This window comes from Melospiza melodia, chromosome 6, assembly GCF_035770615.1.
Source record: "Melospiza melodia melodia isolate bMelMel2 chromosome 6, bMelMel2.pri, whole genome shotgun sequence".
In the NCBI taxonomy this organism is placed as follows: Eukaryota; Metazoa; Chordata; class Aves; order Passeriformes; family Passerellidae; genus Melospiza; species Melospiza melodia.
This window is the reverse complement of record NC_086199.1, coordinates 59,169,700-59,186,654: the sequence shown is the minus strand read 5'-3', so window position 1 is coordinate 59,186,654 and position 16,955 is coordinate 59,169,700. Positions and strand designations below refer to the sequence as shown.

The window sequence follows — 16,955 nt, the reverse complement described above, 5'->3', positions numbered from 1 at the left end:
GAAACACAAATATACCACTTTAGGTAATTGTGATGAAAAGGTATAATATGGAATGGATAAACAGATGGTGTACCCAAAGGCATTTCTCGTTTACTGTTGCTCTCGAGTCATTTTGAAATTACTTTATTTGGTTTACTGTACATCTATTATTACATCCTTTTCCTTCTTTTAATTTTTTTTTATCCTCTTAGCTCTCCTGAATCTGGATTCCATGAGGAGGTTTAAGGGCCATTTTGCATGTCTGCTTCTGATAGATTGGTTAGCTCCTATTTTCTTTTGTAAACTGTACATAACTGAGCTACATCTGAAGCCAACATTTCCGTGACTTCAGCACAAATTGGATTGATTCTGGTAGCCTTTTGCCTTTACATATTTTCTAAATTGGCACATGCTGCATCTGTGCTACTTGAATTAGCAGTACCGTTCATATTTTATCACAGATTATTGGCAAATTTTCCTTTATTGCCTGGAAATGGGTACTTTGAATAGCATGAGAGGTTCAGTTGAGGCCTAATGGCATATTAAAATGTGATTACATGAAGATATACGTTACGATATAATTATTTGACCATCCTGAAAAATAAACCCCCTTTTTTACACCTGTCAACAGGTGTTTTTTCAGTGCTACAAATAGTTAAATCTGCAACATGGCTTTCAATCACTGGCCTCCTTTGGAGAATATATCCAGCTCTTGAAATTTGGATGTGCATAGATGAACTTTAGGGAGATCAATAGCTGAGGTGCTCCATGTAGAAACTTAAAATCTGTTCACTGCATCCATATTTGCCTGTTCTTGGAGGCTGGACTGAGGCCCATTTGAAAATACAAAATCTTAGTTCTGCTGTTAACTACAGATTAATTGGCTCATCAACCTAAAAAGTGATATAAAAATATTTTCAAATGCAGTAGAGATCAGGAAAAAACCATCTGCAATAAATTATTATTTATTTTTGCTGCTATCATCTTGATTCATATTGCAGTATCACAGCAATAGTATCTGAAGCATTGGTGTTCACTTGCAATAAAGAGAATCTGAGGTTATCAAGAGTTTCAGTTCCAATTCAGTATTTAATCACCTGCCAAAGATATTTATTGCTGTGTATTCTCCAATTCCATGGATGTTCCCTCTTAATTATTAACCATGTCTCTAATTTTAGATCTATTTTTTAAGAGAAAAATCTTTAGTAAATGAAACAAAACAGGCGAGTGTTGTCAGCTGATTTTATTTCTATGCTAAAGCAAATCAGTGACTAAATATGGCAGCATTTTTATTGCCACCAGTACAAACACATGCAAGCACCCTACATATTTCAATCATTTCTGCAGTGGTTGGTTTTATTGCTGGGTTTAATCGCTTTAATTCAATGCAGTTTATACAGTGGTTTGATGTAGGTCCAGTTCCAGTACATTAAAATGTTAACACATCAGTTACTAGAGTTTTACTTCATACCTGCTTGTTTCATTTTCAGGTTCAATGTTACTTTTTTTCTGTTTCTTGAGCTTTCAAAGGAAGGGAATCTATTCAGAAGCATATGTTTTTAAATATGGAGACAGCACAGTTCATTTTCTCACGATGAAAGCATATTTTGGATAATCATTTTTTTCCAAACAGATGCCCAGTTTATCTCACTTAAATCAACTATTTCTGACTGGACCAATTCCTGGATGAGTTAATTGAGCATGGCTAAACCCAAAATGCTGGACTAATCCAAGGAAATAGGAAGAGGTGATGACTGTGAAGATTCTCAGCTTTCAGTAAAGGTGTTTAGTTGTTTACTTATATTCTCACAACAGAAGGAATGTAACAAACTCAGCCCACTGGAAATAATTCTGGATAATCTCACTCCATTACTTTCAGTGAAATTGAGTCTGCTCACTCTACCCTTGTGAACCAACATCTCGGGGAAACAAGAAGGTAATAGCTCATTCAGGCAGTACAAAATAAGTGACAGAAGGAAAGGCAGACTGAAAGCTGTGTGTCTCTAGTTTTTAATTCACATTAGTAGTCCACCATTAATGTATTAGTTTTCAATACCTACACTGAGCACAGGAAATCAGTGAAATGCTGTCAGCGTTGTTGGCAATGTTGTTCATTAGTGCCAGGCTGTCTTGCACACATCACAGCTGTCCATCTATGCTTACTTTTCAGACTTGGAAATTTTAGTTTGGTGAATACTGATACCTTGTTTGATCCTTTCCTCCCCACAGCATCTCCCATGAAATCCTATTCTGAGAAACATATACTCAAAAATTCAGATTCTTGAATATCTTTGCTATAAAATAGCTTACTTTCTATTCTCAGTGCTTTGTATACACTCATCTATCATTTCTGTAATAAAGTTCATAGGCAGACCACCCATGGGATCCTTTTGCACTCCTGACAGAGGGCACTGTGACTTCTAGATGGAATATAATGTTCTTCCTATTGGGTTTGGGTTTGAAGCACAGTCATGGAGTGATTGTTCTTCCTTTAGGCTTTGGATTTGAAGCACAGTCATGGAGAGATTTGCCTGAAAAGTTCACACCTTTTCTGAGCAGTACCAGCCAGTGCTCAGAAAATTCACTCAGGCTATGAGAATCAAGAAATGCTCTTAGGTGCCTGACAGCTACTATAAGTAAAACTGAAATACCTGAAATTCTAGCTTTACCTCTCTCTGCCATTTTTACATCTAAGGGTGAGCATTCCATCCTTTTGAAATATTAATTTTCAGTACAAAAAAAAAAAAAAAAAAAAAAAAAAACAAACCAGGCAACCTTGTATTTTTCTTCTAGAAAATAAAAAAATTACTTGAAGGATATCAGTCTACCATTTGCAGGCAAGTTTACAATGGCACAATGAGGTTTGTTTGCATAGAGGAGAATTTCTCAAATCCTTTCACATACATTTCACAGGACTACTAGAAAGTGAGTGCTTCTACTATGGAATGGTTCTGCTGATAGAAATATATTGCTTTTAGCAAACATGCCTTGCAGCATGGCTTTGAATTGCACAGAAATTATATTCTTCTTCCTACTAACCTCTGCTTGTGATTTTTTATATTTCAACAGGTTCTTTTTTCCAAATTACCATTGTTAAGCCCTTATTGGAAAAGCAGAAACAAAAACTCTGAAACAAAAAAATCATTAGCACTTCAGTCTGACCCCAGGCCCTCCCCCTCAGAGAAAAAAAAAAACACAAAAAAATCAACAATTCTCTTCCAATACTTTGTTAAGCAGATGTGCATGTAATAGGCTCACAGTTGTCACAGTCTGATTTTTTTTGGACAAGGCAGCTCGACTGGAGAAGGAATTAGGAAATCACTGGCACAGAGGAGGAAGAAATAAAAATAGCCAGGGGTTCATTCTGTGAGGACTTGTTGGGTCATATGAGGTTATCAACTAAACAAGTTAATGGGATCACACCCTGCTTGAAAAACAGACAAGAACATGCTTATGAATGAGCAAATGCAAACCCCTTTTTTTCCTGTTTATTATTGTTTGCAGACACAAAAACACTCAAGCAGATTTCTGAGGCTATTAATAAAAAAACCTAGAAGAAATTTAGAGGTTTGGGGCTTTAATTTTACCTATTCCCTGTGTGGCTATTTACAATCAGTACTTTTCTGATATTAATGACAATGAGCTGCAAAGTGGATTTGTGACCATGAATGAGACCAGCAGAGCTAGGCCTTTAAAAGTGAACTTCTGCCTCTGAATAATAATAAACTAGATTGTTTATATTAGCTTTTTTATCTATTTATTCCTGTTGTGGATGTCTTATTAGGATCTCCATCCTAATAACCATTTTGACTCACGAATGCAGAAAAAAAACCTGGGCAGCAACCACCAAAATCATCAAATATCATCTCATTTTTATCAGGGTGAGGTGTGTTCAAGAATCAAGAGTCAGGGCAGACACTTCTGACTGCAATATGAGGAATTATAACTAATTACAGAAGAACTCAAAATCTTTTTTCTATTCTGAGGCAAATGGAGTGGTACTACTTACCACATTTCTTAATTTTTTCTCTCTTTCCTCCTCCCTCACCACTACTAGAAAGCCAACAATAGACATTTCAGTGAAAATGTGAGACATCTTTAATGAATTTTAATCTAAAAACTGGGTTTCAATGCATCTACAGCAACCAATAGGGCCTGTTAGCTGAAACAAGGCTATGCAAAGAGCTAATGTCTAATATTTGTAAGCTCAGTTGAGTTTGTGTCTCATCTGAGGCATTGTTGCATAAAATGCATTTCATGTTTTGAAAAAAAATTATGACTACAGTCTTTAGTTATTTTTAATGCAGACTAGGGGACCATAGGGAATATTGTGATTTCCAAGATTTCTGATAAGAATGCTTCTCAACACATGGGCTGGAATACATTTCTGTAAGTCTTTATTCATTTATTTATCATGCTGCAATTCTCTAAAAAGGAAAATACTTGTGCTATAGTGGTATCACTGCTCATACAGGGAACTAATCACAGATTAAATTTAAATAATTTATATGTAAAATTAATTTGCCTAATGGTATAGGAGTTCAGTTAGCTGTACAGCAGCTTTACTGCTATCCTGAAGCCCTTACTATGCTGAAAAAGGAAAACAAACCCAAATGCAAAACATCAGTGAACACAATCTGAGATTTGCATAAGGACATTTTCCACATTCAGGATGTGATCTTGGTGCAGGAGCAGACTGGAGTGCAGAACTGGTTGCAGTAAGTGTGTTTTATCTTTTCCAGGTGCCCAGCCTGACAGAGGCAGAAATGCACACAAGCTCAGGCATTAGGTGCTTAGGCCTGACCCACACTGGTGCTACCTAAAGAAGCTTTTCAGGTCATTTTTGGGAGGCATGGATGAGGATTTTCGGATCAGAATCTGAGCAATGTGAATACAGCAGCCTTCATGCTGTGTTTTGGTGTAAGGCACTTGGCAGCCCTGTGTGCTGTGACTTCAGCCTGGAAACCTTGGTGTCAGCGATGAACTCTGTGAAATGTTCAGGCTTTAATGAAGGAAATAGTGGGTTGCACTAGTGGGGTCATCGTAGGGTCAACGATTGAAATATTATTATAAAACATACTGATACCCTGCTGCTGTTCTAATTAACCTCCCTCTGAAATTACCTGAAGGTCTTTGTTAATTGTCCTAAAACTGGTATTAACAGTATAGTGAAAAAAAAATCTGAGGTCCAACATGCTAGGAGATGGATTTCTTTTAAAATACTGTCTTGGAAACAAAAGCTTTTATTTTTCTGTAATGAATTATATCTACCTAATAAACCACTGCTTTTGTAACTTAGGAATATGACCAGTCTTCCTGGGACATGGTTACTTTTATTGGAGACTCCACTTGAAATCTTGACTTCTTTTGATCTTCAGCTTAAAAAGTTGAAGCAAGTACTTCTCCCAGAAATCATAAAATCTCTGCAAATATATTAGGGAAATGGTATAATTAATAAATTTAAATATATGCTTAAACCAAAAGAAAAATTCTAGACTTTGGGTGTAGCAAAGGAGTACTTATACAAAAAAAACCCCAAAACCCAAAAAAAACTCCAAAAAAAAAAAAAACCCACAAAAAACCCCCAAAAAACCAAAAACCAAAACAAAACAAAACAAAAAACCAAAACCAAAACCAAACCCACACCCCCCCAAAAAAAACAAACAAACAAACAAACAAAAAAAACCAACCAAACAAAAAAAAAACAAAAAAAAACCCAGTAAGAGTGGAACATAGAACCTGGAAAGAGAGGGACAAAAGAGAGGTTGTGTCTATTTACTGTTCAGTGATTTTGTAAATTCTAAAATTCTAAACATGGGAATTACTTATGTGATTCCTTCCTTTCTGTGTTTTTATTTTCCTTTTCTTTCTTTTTCTTATCGTGCTCAGGGTTCAAAGAACCATCATCACCACTGCTAGCTTTTCTCCAGGCAAGCTAGGAGAAGGATTCAGGAAAAGAGGCCTAAAAGTCAGTTTAAGAATGTGTCACCTTGTCCACCCTGCCAGGGACCACATTCCTTTCCTGCTGGTCCCCATCAAGGTTTAAGGTCTTTGCTCTCTCAGGATCCCCACGAGTCCAATGGCAAGGACTTGTTAGCTCAAAGTCTTCTCACACCAACCCTGAAAAGAAAGAGAGCACTAGAGTTAAGAAAACTACCAAAATAAAAGAATAAAAGTGTCTCTGTTTTTTCTTTTCTTTTTATTTTTTGGTGTGTGTTTGTGATGGATTATATCAGGGAAGGTGAGAAAAAGACTGCATTAATTATGGTGAAAACAACAATCTACTGTACTGCAGAACACTGAAGTAAATGCGTGAAGCAGCAAGGAAAAACATTCCGTTTATTCCACAAATACCCTAAAATATTTCCTGCATTGACATGAGGTGCTTCATTTTCCACCAGAAGTTGTGTAAAACCATGTAACCCATTGCACAGGACTTTCTTCTGCCCTTGGGCCAAGTCACACGCTTTCTCTTTGAGCAGCACTCTAATTTCATTCCCTAGCATGTGCATAATGTGCAAACAAGCTGAGGCAGAGGCTGCTCTGGTTTTGGCTCATTATATGTGTGTGGATGTATAAATATATAATTTTTTATTGGACACATCCAGAAGTACAATAGTGCAAACACCAATGTTGGAAGGTGCAATAAGGAAGTTTTTAAGGGGGCAGGGAGGCATTCCAAGAGACACATTGTTAATGCAGGCATCACTCAACAGGTCACTGCAAACCACCTAGTGTGCAAATAAAAGATGCTGATTTGGTACATAATCCTGTTTGCCTGGCAAATTGTCAGTTTGTGACACAGCACTATAAAAATGAAGAATGAAATGGAACACAATGTTGAGAATTTCAGTATTGTTAAAAGAATAGTAACATCAGCTTTAAAAGAAGCAAGGTGGTCATTTTCTTCCCCCTATATGACATAAAAAATTTCAGGAATGATCCTGATATCAATAATTTTGCTAGGAAAAGTCAGAAGCAGCATCAGCTTTTGCACAATAAAAGTAAGCGAGATCCACAGCTAAAAGAATGCAGATGACCAAGGCATAATTTTTATATGAACACGTATGAGCGTGAATAAAAATAAATAGACACAGCTTATAGTCAGGGACAGTCACAGACACACAAACACATCCCATGTGTATGCAAAATGTAAATGCACCTGTCAGGTAGCACACACTCATTAGCCATGATTAAACATAAATGGCATTTCCTATGAAACATTTCACTAACTGCAAGAATACTCATTTTTAACTAGTATTTTACACTAGTCATGAGGATTCTGCTAAAAGTTGTGGACAGACTATTACAAGATAGAATGTTCTTCATACTGCCTCCATTACAATGGTCTTTGCTCCTGATAGAGCTTCCAAAATATTAGATCAGCCCAAAAGAAGTTGAAGAAGAAGAGATCTTTAGATAGGAACGTACAGAGCTTCTACGTTATGTTTCTTTTTTTTTTTTTTTTTAAGAACATTTTAGATTCTACACTTTGAGAATTCACAACCCATTTAGGAGATTGTGGAATAATAAAATAAATACCTATCAGAAAAGGTTTTGTTTTTAATACTGGTCTTCACTGGGATTTGGTTTCCTGGTGGATAAGTAAGAGAAAAACACTAGCAGTCCAGAAGCAGCAGCAGCTGCAGAAACAAAAAGGTCATGAAATGTAAGTGCTATGCAAATAAAGGAAATAAAACAAACAGATCATTTAAAGTATAAAAGAAATAAAAGAAACAGCCATAAATCAACATGCTTGGGAAAGAAAATTAAAATAAAGGGCAGTTTGAAACAAATCAAAATGTCATCAAAACAGAAAATGGCAGAACCATAAAGAACTAATAAAATAAACAGTAATTGGAAGAAATTGCAAATAAAAATAAAATAGAACTAACAGGAGCAACAGGTGGTTGCTCATGTTACACCAAAGACTGAGTGGAAGCAAAAGCTTTTGTATTTCTCCAAGACAGGAATGGTGTTGGACCAGAGGGCCTAGCTTGTGAGAGCATAAGAAATAATCAACAAATCTTAAAGTTTTATTCCAAACATGTTTGAAATTTCTGGCAGTATGGATGCACAGTTGACGACTGTTTTTCCCCCACTATTTGGTAGGCTACAGAATTAAAGAGAACCAAATCAATCCCTCCAGATCTCTCTTCCCAAAGCCAAAAGCGTTGATTCAAACACCTCAGAAGCCAACAAGTAGCTAAAGTCCTGCGTGTGTCTTTTGTGAGCGAAGCTGAATTTCAAGTCTGGACACGAGCTGGGCTGCTGGAATTGCTCTGCTCATGTTGTGGAGTGAGGCCAGGGAGCTGGGTTTAGTTCAGATCCTTCTAGGAGGCCTGTGAAAAGCAGTATGGGGCACAGGGACAGACAGGTAGGATGAGACAGGCCCAAGAGGAAAACATAATCACCAGGAGGTGTGCATGGAGAGAAGAAAATTACCAGCTAATAAATGACTGAACAGGCAGGATTTCGCTTCTAACTAGACACCAACTCCTAAAGGAGAAAATCAACAAATTAACATGCTATGTCTGTTTTACTAGTTGTGACAAATGAATGACAAAGAAACAGTTGTGGTCAAAGTGTTTGAAATAAGTTTAAATTGATAAGGGGCCTTAGCTGTGCAGGACAGAGGTGCAGCACAGGGGCTGCTGGTGTGATGTATTCCTCTGTAATAGCCTAAATCAAAGGGCAGCCTTCCCAAAACTTGTAGAGCTGGGATTGATGTCCTGTCACCAGCAGTGTGATCAGCTGCTTCCCTGGCACCTGCCTGCAGCTGGGCCCTCTGCCACGGGCACCCCTCGTGCCTGGCAGGCTGCAGGGCTGGGTTTGGGTGCTGGGGCACTGCAGAGGGACACCCTGCACTGACATTTGTCACCCACCTCCATGGGCTGTGTGACACCTGCACAGAGGGCTGAGCAGGCAATCCCTCCACACCACTGTAGGGAATAGAGCAAAAGTGACTCGGGGCTGCAGCTGCAATAAGCTGCAGATAAGGAGTAATTTCCTAACCACAGTAATAGATTAATAAAGTAGCTGAACAGTACATGTTCATCAGGCCTACTAGAAATCCAACACCGTACTTCAGCAGTTTATTTTGCCTTTTTTTTTTGTTCTAATATATCTGTTCTTAAATGGCCCCTAAACCCACGCTGTGCAGTAATTTATACAAATATTCACAGGCAACTCTACACTCAGTATATATAATTTTATTGTTTTGACTTAAAAGTCACAGGACTGAATTAAAAATGCATGGGTGGCACTTTGCCATACTGCACCTAGAGAACAAGAGGCTGTCAGCCCGAGCTCTGTGCCAACAGGTTGCTGTGTACTAGACTAAACTGAACAGCAATAAGTCTACACAGCAGAGCTTTGCTGAAAGATGTGATCACACCTCCTAATGTGACTCCATGGCTCTGTTACTTACAGCTAAATTACATTATTATGACTTCATTGTTGAATCCCAATTCTCCTAATTATAGCCTAGAGATCTATTATTTGATTTTGTAACACCAAGTGCTTCTTTTCTAAATCATGTAATCTCTTGTAGCTTATTAATGTCAGGTTTGTGCACACGCAGGGACTTGGTTGTTTGCCAGGGAGAATCAAATTTTCAAATTTTCACTGTGTTATGTTGCAGGGGTTTGCTTGTTACAATCTAATTATATTGGCACTGAAAGCAAATTTATATTATAAAGCACTTTAACTCTTTCACGGAAACGTATTTGCATATGTAAGTGTCTCGCCATTGGTTTATTAGCTTTTTTCATTGGGAAATTTTTATGGGATTCTGTAGAAAAGAATAATAATTCTGAAGCCATTAACTATTTCTTTTCCTTTGAAAATATGAAGGTTTTAATTTAAAGTGATGCTCATTGTAATAAACCTGTGAGTGAAATGCAAGTAGGTGCCACACATGGAACTGGCTTTAAGCTTTGTAATGACAAAAGCGGAAAAATTGAAATTTATTGTTTTTTTAAATTGCATAAATTCTAAAATGCCATTTGAAATTGAGACTCTATTTCCCCAGCATAAAACTGTCTGACAGGTGGTTTGGATTTTATTTACATAATTCCCAATAATGATAAGTATATTTGGTTACAGGTAGGGTATTTCATACTAAGAGTAAGCTTTAAAGCTTTTAAGTCCCAATAACATGCCTGTCATTAGCTTCTGCTGAATTCAATGGATGTTTAAGTGACTCATGATCTTCCAGACTCAGGGAGTGAAATAAAAGACTGCAATTCTCAGTGACTATGGTCCGCTTGTATGAGACTTGGGACCATGAGTGATTTTAAAGCTCTCTTTAAACTTCCTGATTTTGTAATGTTTTTTCAGGGCTGTGAGGGCTGTTGCTCCCATGACATAAATAAAAGGCTGCTGGTTCAGTTTCCTCCTCTTCTGGTGAAGCTGTGAGTGGCTCCTGAAAGGGATGGGTCTGCACCACCCCACTCCAATGGCTTCTCCCAGCCAACATGCCTCCAACTCCTTTTGCATGAGGTCAAATAACATTGGCTGCAACATAAGTTACACAACTGCCAGTTTGGTGATTTTTACTGTTTTTTCAGGTCCCCCTGCCCTCCTCCCATCACTTGCAATTAGATCACTCATTTGGGCTGAATAGGAGGCCACTCAGCTCAGTCCAATACAAGAGAGATGGAGAGTGGCAGGAGAGGGGCTGCCGCTTCCTGCAAGAGCTATAATGGGTTAGACAGAAGATAAAACTGTACCCCAAACTCTACCCTGTCTGTCTCCTGCAGCACCTAACCTACAGTGTCCAAACTCCCTTCTCTGCTTCTGACTCCCAGCATTTGGTTGGTTCTGCATTAAGTGTCCATCATACAGGAAAAAATGTTCCACAGGGAATAATTCTGCCTAGTATGTGATAGCTTTCTGCCATCAGTAAGAAAAAGAAAGGATCAGCATTCAGCAGCAAGCCTAGTTCTAAGCAGCTTGGGGAAGATTTTGTCATTCACCATATATTTATAAGAGGCTTAGTAGCATGGGGCACAACCTTGCTGCTGTAGTCAGGCAGAGGTTTGCATACTAATATGAATATGGGATTATGATGGAGAAAACATATGTAGACACAGTGGCCAGTAGAAGTAAATGGATTGCAGATTTTTGCTGCCAACCTAACAGGCTCTGACCCTGTTCCCCAAAGAAGGTAGGCCCAGAGGTTTAGTCAGAACTCAAGAGAGCCTTTCCTATTGGCTTCAGTGGGCTCTATTTCCGCTCCAGGTAGCTAATGTGTTGTGGCAACCTGTAAAGCATTCTTTGATGAATATCAATAAATACTGACCATGAAATATGAAACAACAATGATGTGTTTCTCAGAAACAGTTAATCAGTACTGATATTAATGAATACTGTTCTATTTCTCCTGTATAGGGAGAAATACACCCCCAATTTTCTTCTTTCCAGATGTACATTGAAAAATACCAAGCTGAACACTTTGCTTGCAAGCTCACCCTCCTGTCATTTGAAGAAGATCCCTATCTTTACTTCTAGCTCCTTGTTAGATTTTCCATTTATTTCTCCAGTCCATGGCCACCAGACCAAATAGCAGTTGACATCTGTTTATGCAGTTAGTGCTCCTTACTGAATCAAGTCCAACGTCAGTCCTACTCAGTGAATAATAAAGTGTAGCTTTCAATGCCTATTAAAAACACCCCATTGGTGGGTTTCCCTGCTGCAGAAATGTGTAAACTCTACAGCCAGATTTAATGGGTTGGTTTATATGTGGATCACCTTACACTGCACGTCAGTACTTTTAATATTTACCAGGATTATCATCTCCATTCCAAGTATGCATTTGGAATGAGAAGGACAGAAACAAGCACCATTTCTGTATAGTAAGGTGGCTTTTCTCTGCATTTTTATTCTGCAAAAACATCTGTGATCACCAGCAAAATTGGTACCAGTCAAGTGAATAGTAAGAATAAAAAGAGACTTCCATGAGAGAATAAGATTCCAAAAGGAAAACTGCTACCAAGATACAGTGGAACAAATGGGTGTCTTATGCATCTAAATGCAAATGTTAATTTTGATGGAGTTTCAGGAATTTTAATCTCTTTGAGCTGATCCCTGTAAAATTCAGGCCTCATGTTAAAGTTCATCTTTAAATGAAAACTGAAATTAGAATTGCAATGCAAGTGACATAGAGATCTTCTGAGTTTCCCCACAGAGTAACTTTATGCACATACACAGACCCATATTACTAAGCAACATAAGCACTATGAAATCTAGAAGAGGAACTCTTGTGTCTTCTGTGGTGTAAGTATCAGAGATTGGACCAAGGAAAGCTACAGTCCATGATAAAGAAGCGATGAAAAGCAATTACACAGCGAATTACCCTTCCATGTGGGTGTTTAGTAAGGAATACTGATCTGTAATGCAATTTGCAGCAAATCATTGATCAAATGTATGGATACATCCAAGGGTCCCTCTTACTGTGCTATCAAAGTAGCACATTTAATACCTTTATTTAGCTGTCTAACAGGAAGGTGAACTTTTGATGCTAAATGAGCATCAGAGTTTACATTTTCCTTGTGGTAGATCCATAGAATTATGATCAAATAATGGATTGTGGTATTTCTTGATTACACAGTTAGGGAGCAATCACCTGCCATGTTTGCTTATCTAGTTTATTTTCCTAATCAAGCCACACTGTAATTGAGGATTTTGAAACAAAGTCAGTGCAACTGCTGGAGAAATTGCCACAATTTTGATTCTGAACTTTACATCAATCAGACTAGCTGCTCCCATGACAGTTTGCTTTTGCTACAAATAGTAATGAACTTTCTTCTTTTGGATTTTGTTTCAGACAGTTGATACTACAGGGCTTTGTGCTTTGCCTTGCACTTCTTTTTTTTTGGTGAAGTGCGTATGTATATCCTGGCCTAATCACATATACTGATGCACTTCATTTATTGGAAATTGCAGCAGAGATAGATGATACAACTTGCTGGTGAATCTGAAGATGTTTGAATAACTTTGGAAGAGTAGTAAGGTCTTCTGTGCCCTAAAGCTGTATTTTTTTCACTGTTGCCTTTCTTACCACTTATAAATATGTAGTTGATCTCAATCCATTAGTATTTTGTCTCAAAACTGTGCAGTTTCAGCTGGATTTAATGCACATGCACTTATGTATTTTTTTCCCTGCAAATATATTTAATACAAAATCAATTATTAAATAAGAGGGGTGTGAAGAAATTGAACCACAAGGAGTCACCCAAACAAACCCAATTTTTGTTGGCTGCATGACTCATTAGTGAACCTTACTCAGTGCTCCCATTGTGCTGAGCGCCTCATAATGAAACACACAGGGTTAATGGCTGCAGTGCAGCGGGTTTAAGTGAAACCACAGCAGGTGTGAGCCTTAACGAGGCGTTAATGGGGAGACAGGTGCATGTAAACACAGAGCAGGAGGGCACAGGAGCGGCCAGGGGAGAGGGCAGAGCTGTGCCACCAGAGCGCTCCAAGGGCAGACTTCAGCCCCATTGTCCCAGGGTCTCGGACACTGGCCAGTCAGACCTAAAAGACTTCATATCTGCAGTAAAACATTCTGTGCTAACCCTTCTGTGGAAGACGCTGGCACTAGGGAAGCTCCAAAGGCAGCTCTTGCTTCTTTGTGCGTTGGGCTAAATGACCTTTCCTAGGAAATACTGTGGGAAGTTTTCCCCGGATTAATCACTGGTCCTTAACTTGGTGTGTGTGGCTTGGCACACAGGCATATCACACAAGGGGGTCACATCTCCACCTGCCTTGCACAGAAAGCATTTCATTACACTCCCTTCTAAATAAAACAAACAAAAAAAACCAGATATTGATAGCAAGGGCCCTAAACTGATGAGTGAAGCAGCAATAAGAAATGCTGCAATAAGAAACCCAGCAAACTGCAGTACCCAGCCTGAGTGCCAGGGAGAGGCAGTGCCCTCAGCTAAAATCCACGTCTTAAAGTAGGAATTGATTCACATGTTCTCAAATGATAAGAAACAACATTTTTGGGGTGGATAGCAGCTGACAATTGCTTCATTGTTGGGGGGCCATTCCACAAGTATCCATACTCTAGAAAAGCACTTGCCCAAAGTTAGAAAGTTGAAGCCCCCTTTCAGCAAATTAAATTGTTAGTCTTTGCTACTAAACCTGTGACCTCTCTTATTCCTGCCCTGGGAGGCAAGCCTCCTTTTATCCTTTCATTTGACTTTGCAAGCAATAGTTAAACAAGGTTTATTGTTGATGGTATCATTGCTCTGACATGTTACCAGCTAAAGGAGGAATAAATCACATATCAAAATTCTCTGAGCTTGCCCTGCCACAGAGATCACAATTTTTCTCCTGGCTAACTTCTAATGGTGGAGTCTCTTATTAACCCCCTTTTCCACCCTGAAGATAGAGGCTTCTTTTTCAATAACAAAATAAAAAGTAGAGACCTGATTCTGGGAACTAATAGTCCCAAGAATATGTTTTCTTGACACTGTGAAATGCCATCTTGTTGCCTGTTATACTCTGTTTGTGGTACACATTAACAATGTTTGGGACAAATCGAAATAAATTCCTTTAGAGGATTCACAATGAACAAAATCCTTAGGAAGAAAAAGTTTTTAATAGAACTTTTCTTATTGTTTGTTCCATTTTGACAGTTTCATCTTCCTCTTAGCTGTGAAATGGGAATATAGGATAAGTCAGCTCTAAATATCATCCTCAGGGTATTTTTTTAGGCTCCTGACATAAGTAACATTGGCTCAGATTACTCAATTACCTGCTGGCACTCTGAAGTTGCCTAAAGAAATAGCGTGAATATATATTGCTGGAATTTGCGTTAAATGTGAATGGGTAGTAAAAAGAAATCTGGATTCTTTGACCTCTTTGCGGTTTGCATTTAAAAAAAAATCTAACTAGGATCTCTTGTGTTAGAACAGCTGCATGCTTTAAAAATGCTCCTAAAATTTATTTACTTTTAAAAATGCCTTTATTTATAACTTTTCAAGGTTAAAAATTAAACTAGTCTATTTCCATTAAATTACACTGAAAAAAAAATTAAACAAGAGAAACACAAAATTTAATGACCCTGCTTGGGTCTCATGGAAAAAGGAAAAATATGCTAAGCTCTGAAGATTGCTTGTTACTCTTTCAGGTAATTTTTTGAGCTGTCCATTTTTTTCAGTTTGTAAGGCAAGCTGACAGGCACTTTGGACAACTTATCATGACACTGTGAGCCATAAATGTGATGCAGTGCTTCATAAATGTTACAAAGTACTTCCAAAACAACTGTTGACTTTTAAAGGCATCCTACTTCTCTAAAAGGAGGATATTTACTCTAAGTGCAGTTTGTCGGGATTCTCAGCTAATTTGCTACCTACGCATCTTTAGTATGTTTGTGAATTCAGAAAATATTCATAATTGTAAGTATCTATGAGATTACTGTATTTTAAACCAAGCTTGACAGCACAATAGAATCCAATAAAAGAAAGCATCTGTTGTACAAGGGATGCTTGAAAAGAAAGACAACTTGAATGCAAATAAGATAAAAAAAAATAAATTGACAAACTGAAACTGCATGTGTATGTCTGTACTTCATCCTCTCCACATCATCTCAAGAACTAAACATAAAAATACTATTGTTATAATAAGAGGGGTTCTAATGAAAACCGAAGTGTAGAGGAGTTAAGATAGAACAAAATGGTTTCCCATCAGATTGGTACATTAATAATCTATAAAAGATGATGCATATTTAAATTTTCCTAACTGCTTAAAACTCTTTCCCACTGCTTGTGTTACATGAAGAAATTTTGCTGAAATAAAATACGCTTCCAGCTTGATGGCTATCTGTGAATTCAGAGTGTGTTTCTCAGCAGATTGAGAAAATTCCAGTTGCATCCAGCCTTACACTGGAAAAGATCAAGTGATATTTACAACATTTAAATGCAGTCAAACTAATGGCTTCAACAAAACCTTCCCACTGTTATTGTCATCACATATCAGATGACTCACAGGTAATACTACTGCATGAAACTTTTTAATGTGAGAACAAGTTATAGCAAAATTAAACAGTGCCTGATTATAGAAATATATTCACCACTAAAGCTGAAAACAAAAGTATACCCAAAATCTGCTCTGTGTCTGTTTTCCAGGTATGGTCCCAAGCAAGACATTTGCCACTTAGGAAAACCCTTGGCAGGTGGAAAAGGCAGCTACACTGTACTTTAGCTTCTGTTACTTCTATATATCATCAATTATCATCAAGGAAGAGCTCAGGAGTGGCAATACCTGCCTCTTGAGGCACTGATGAAGGCTCTTTTATTGATCATTTCTAGTCAAGCTTGGTTAAGAAGTTGTGATTCCCCTCTCCACTCTGTGTTTCCTCACCACATCACTGTGACACTGCACGGGGGCAGCTACACACAGCTGGACCTGAGCAGCCTCAGCTTATCCATCTTTATAAAAACTTTGGTTCTTCCAGGGATTTCCAGAAGCAACCATCAGGATAAGCAGAGGAAGAGATGAAGGTCTTAAGCCACATTCCATATCCATGCCAGGGCTTTTATCTTTACAGCTCTGTTCCTCAAACTGTCTGCCATGACAATCCAGGAAATTCATCCAAAGGCATTGACTTGTTAGTCTAGTTAGGAAACTTTCAAACAAGGCTTGAAATAAGGTGATGATAAAAATCCATCTACTGCTATAAAAATGATCCTGGAGGTTAAAAGGAAATTACAAAAGAGAAAAACAAGACTGTGGTAATAAGGAAGGCAAAAGAGATTGGAGATGAGTTTATTTATCCAGCCATCTGTGGCAAAAAGGAGCAGGTCCCTTTGGCATGTAGTGTAGATGTATTTCAGAAAGTGGAGAGAAAAGCTCCAGATGTGATAGTAAACCAAAAGAGTTCAAGGCATGCAAGAAAAAAAACAAACAAGAAGGTGGTGGGAATAACAGGAGCTAGATGGCAAACCAACTGAGGGATCTGGTAG

General features: G+C 38.1%; 1 long non-coding RNA gene across 1 annotated transcript in view; it reads right to left on the bottom strand.

Moving 5' to 3' along the window:
* Positions 1 to 1,207: 1,207 nt before the first annotated feature.
* Positions 1,208 to 16,955, bottom strand: part of LOC134419403 (uncharacterized) — a 109,665-nt gene continuing 93,917 nt past the window's right edge. Inside the window, exons 2-3 of the long non-coding RNA XR_010028035.1 lie at positions 5,969 to 6,099; positions 1,208 to 5,402 (exon numbers count right to left, since the gene is read on the bottom strand). This is a non-coding gene — a long non-coding RNA (uncharacterized LOC134419403). The remainder of the gene's footprint in view (positions 5,403 to 5,968; positions 6,100 to 16,955) is intronic.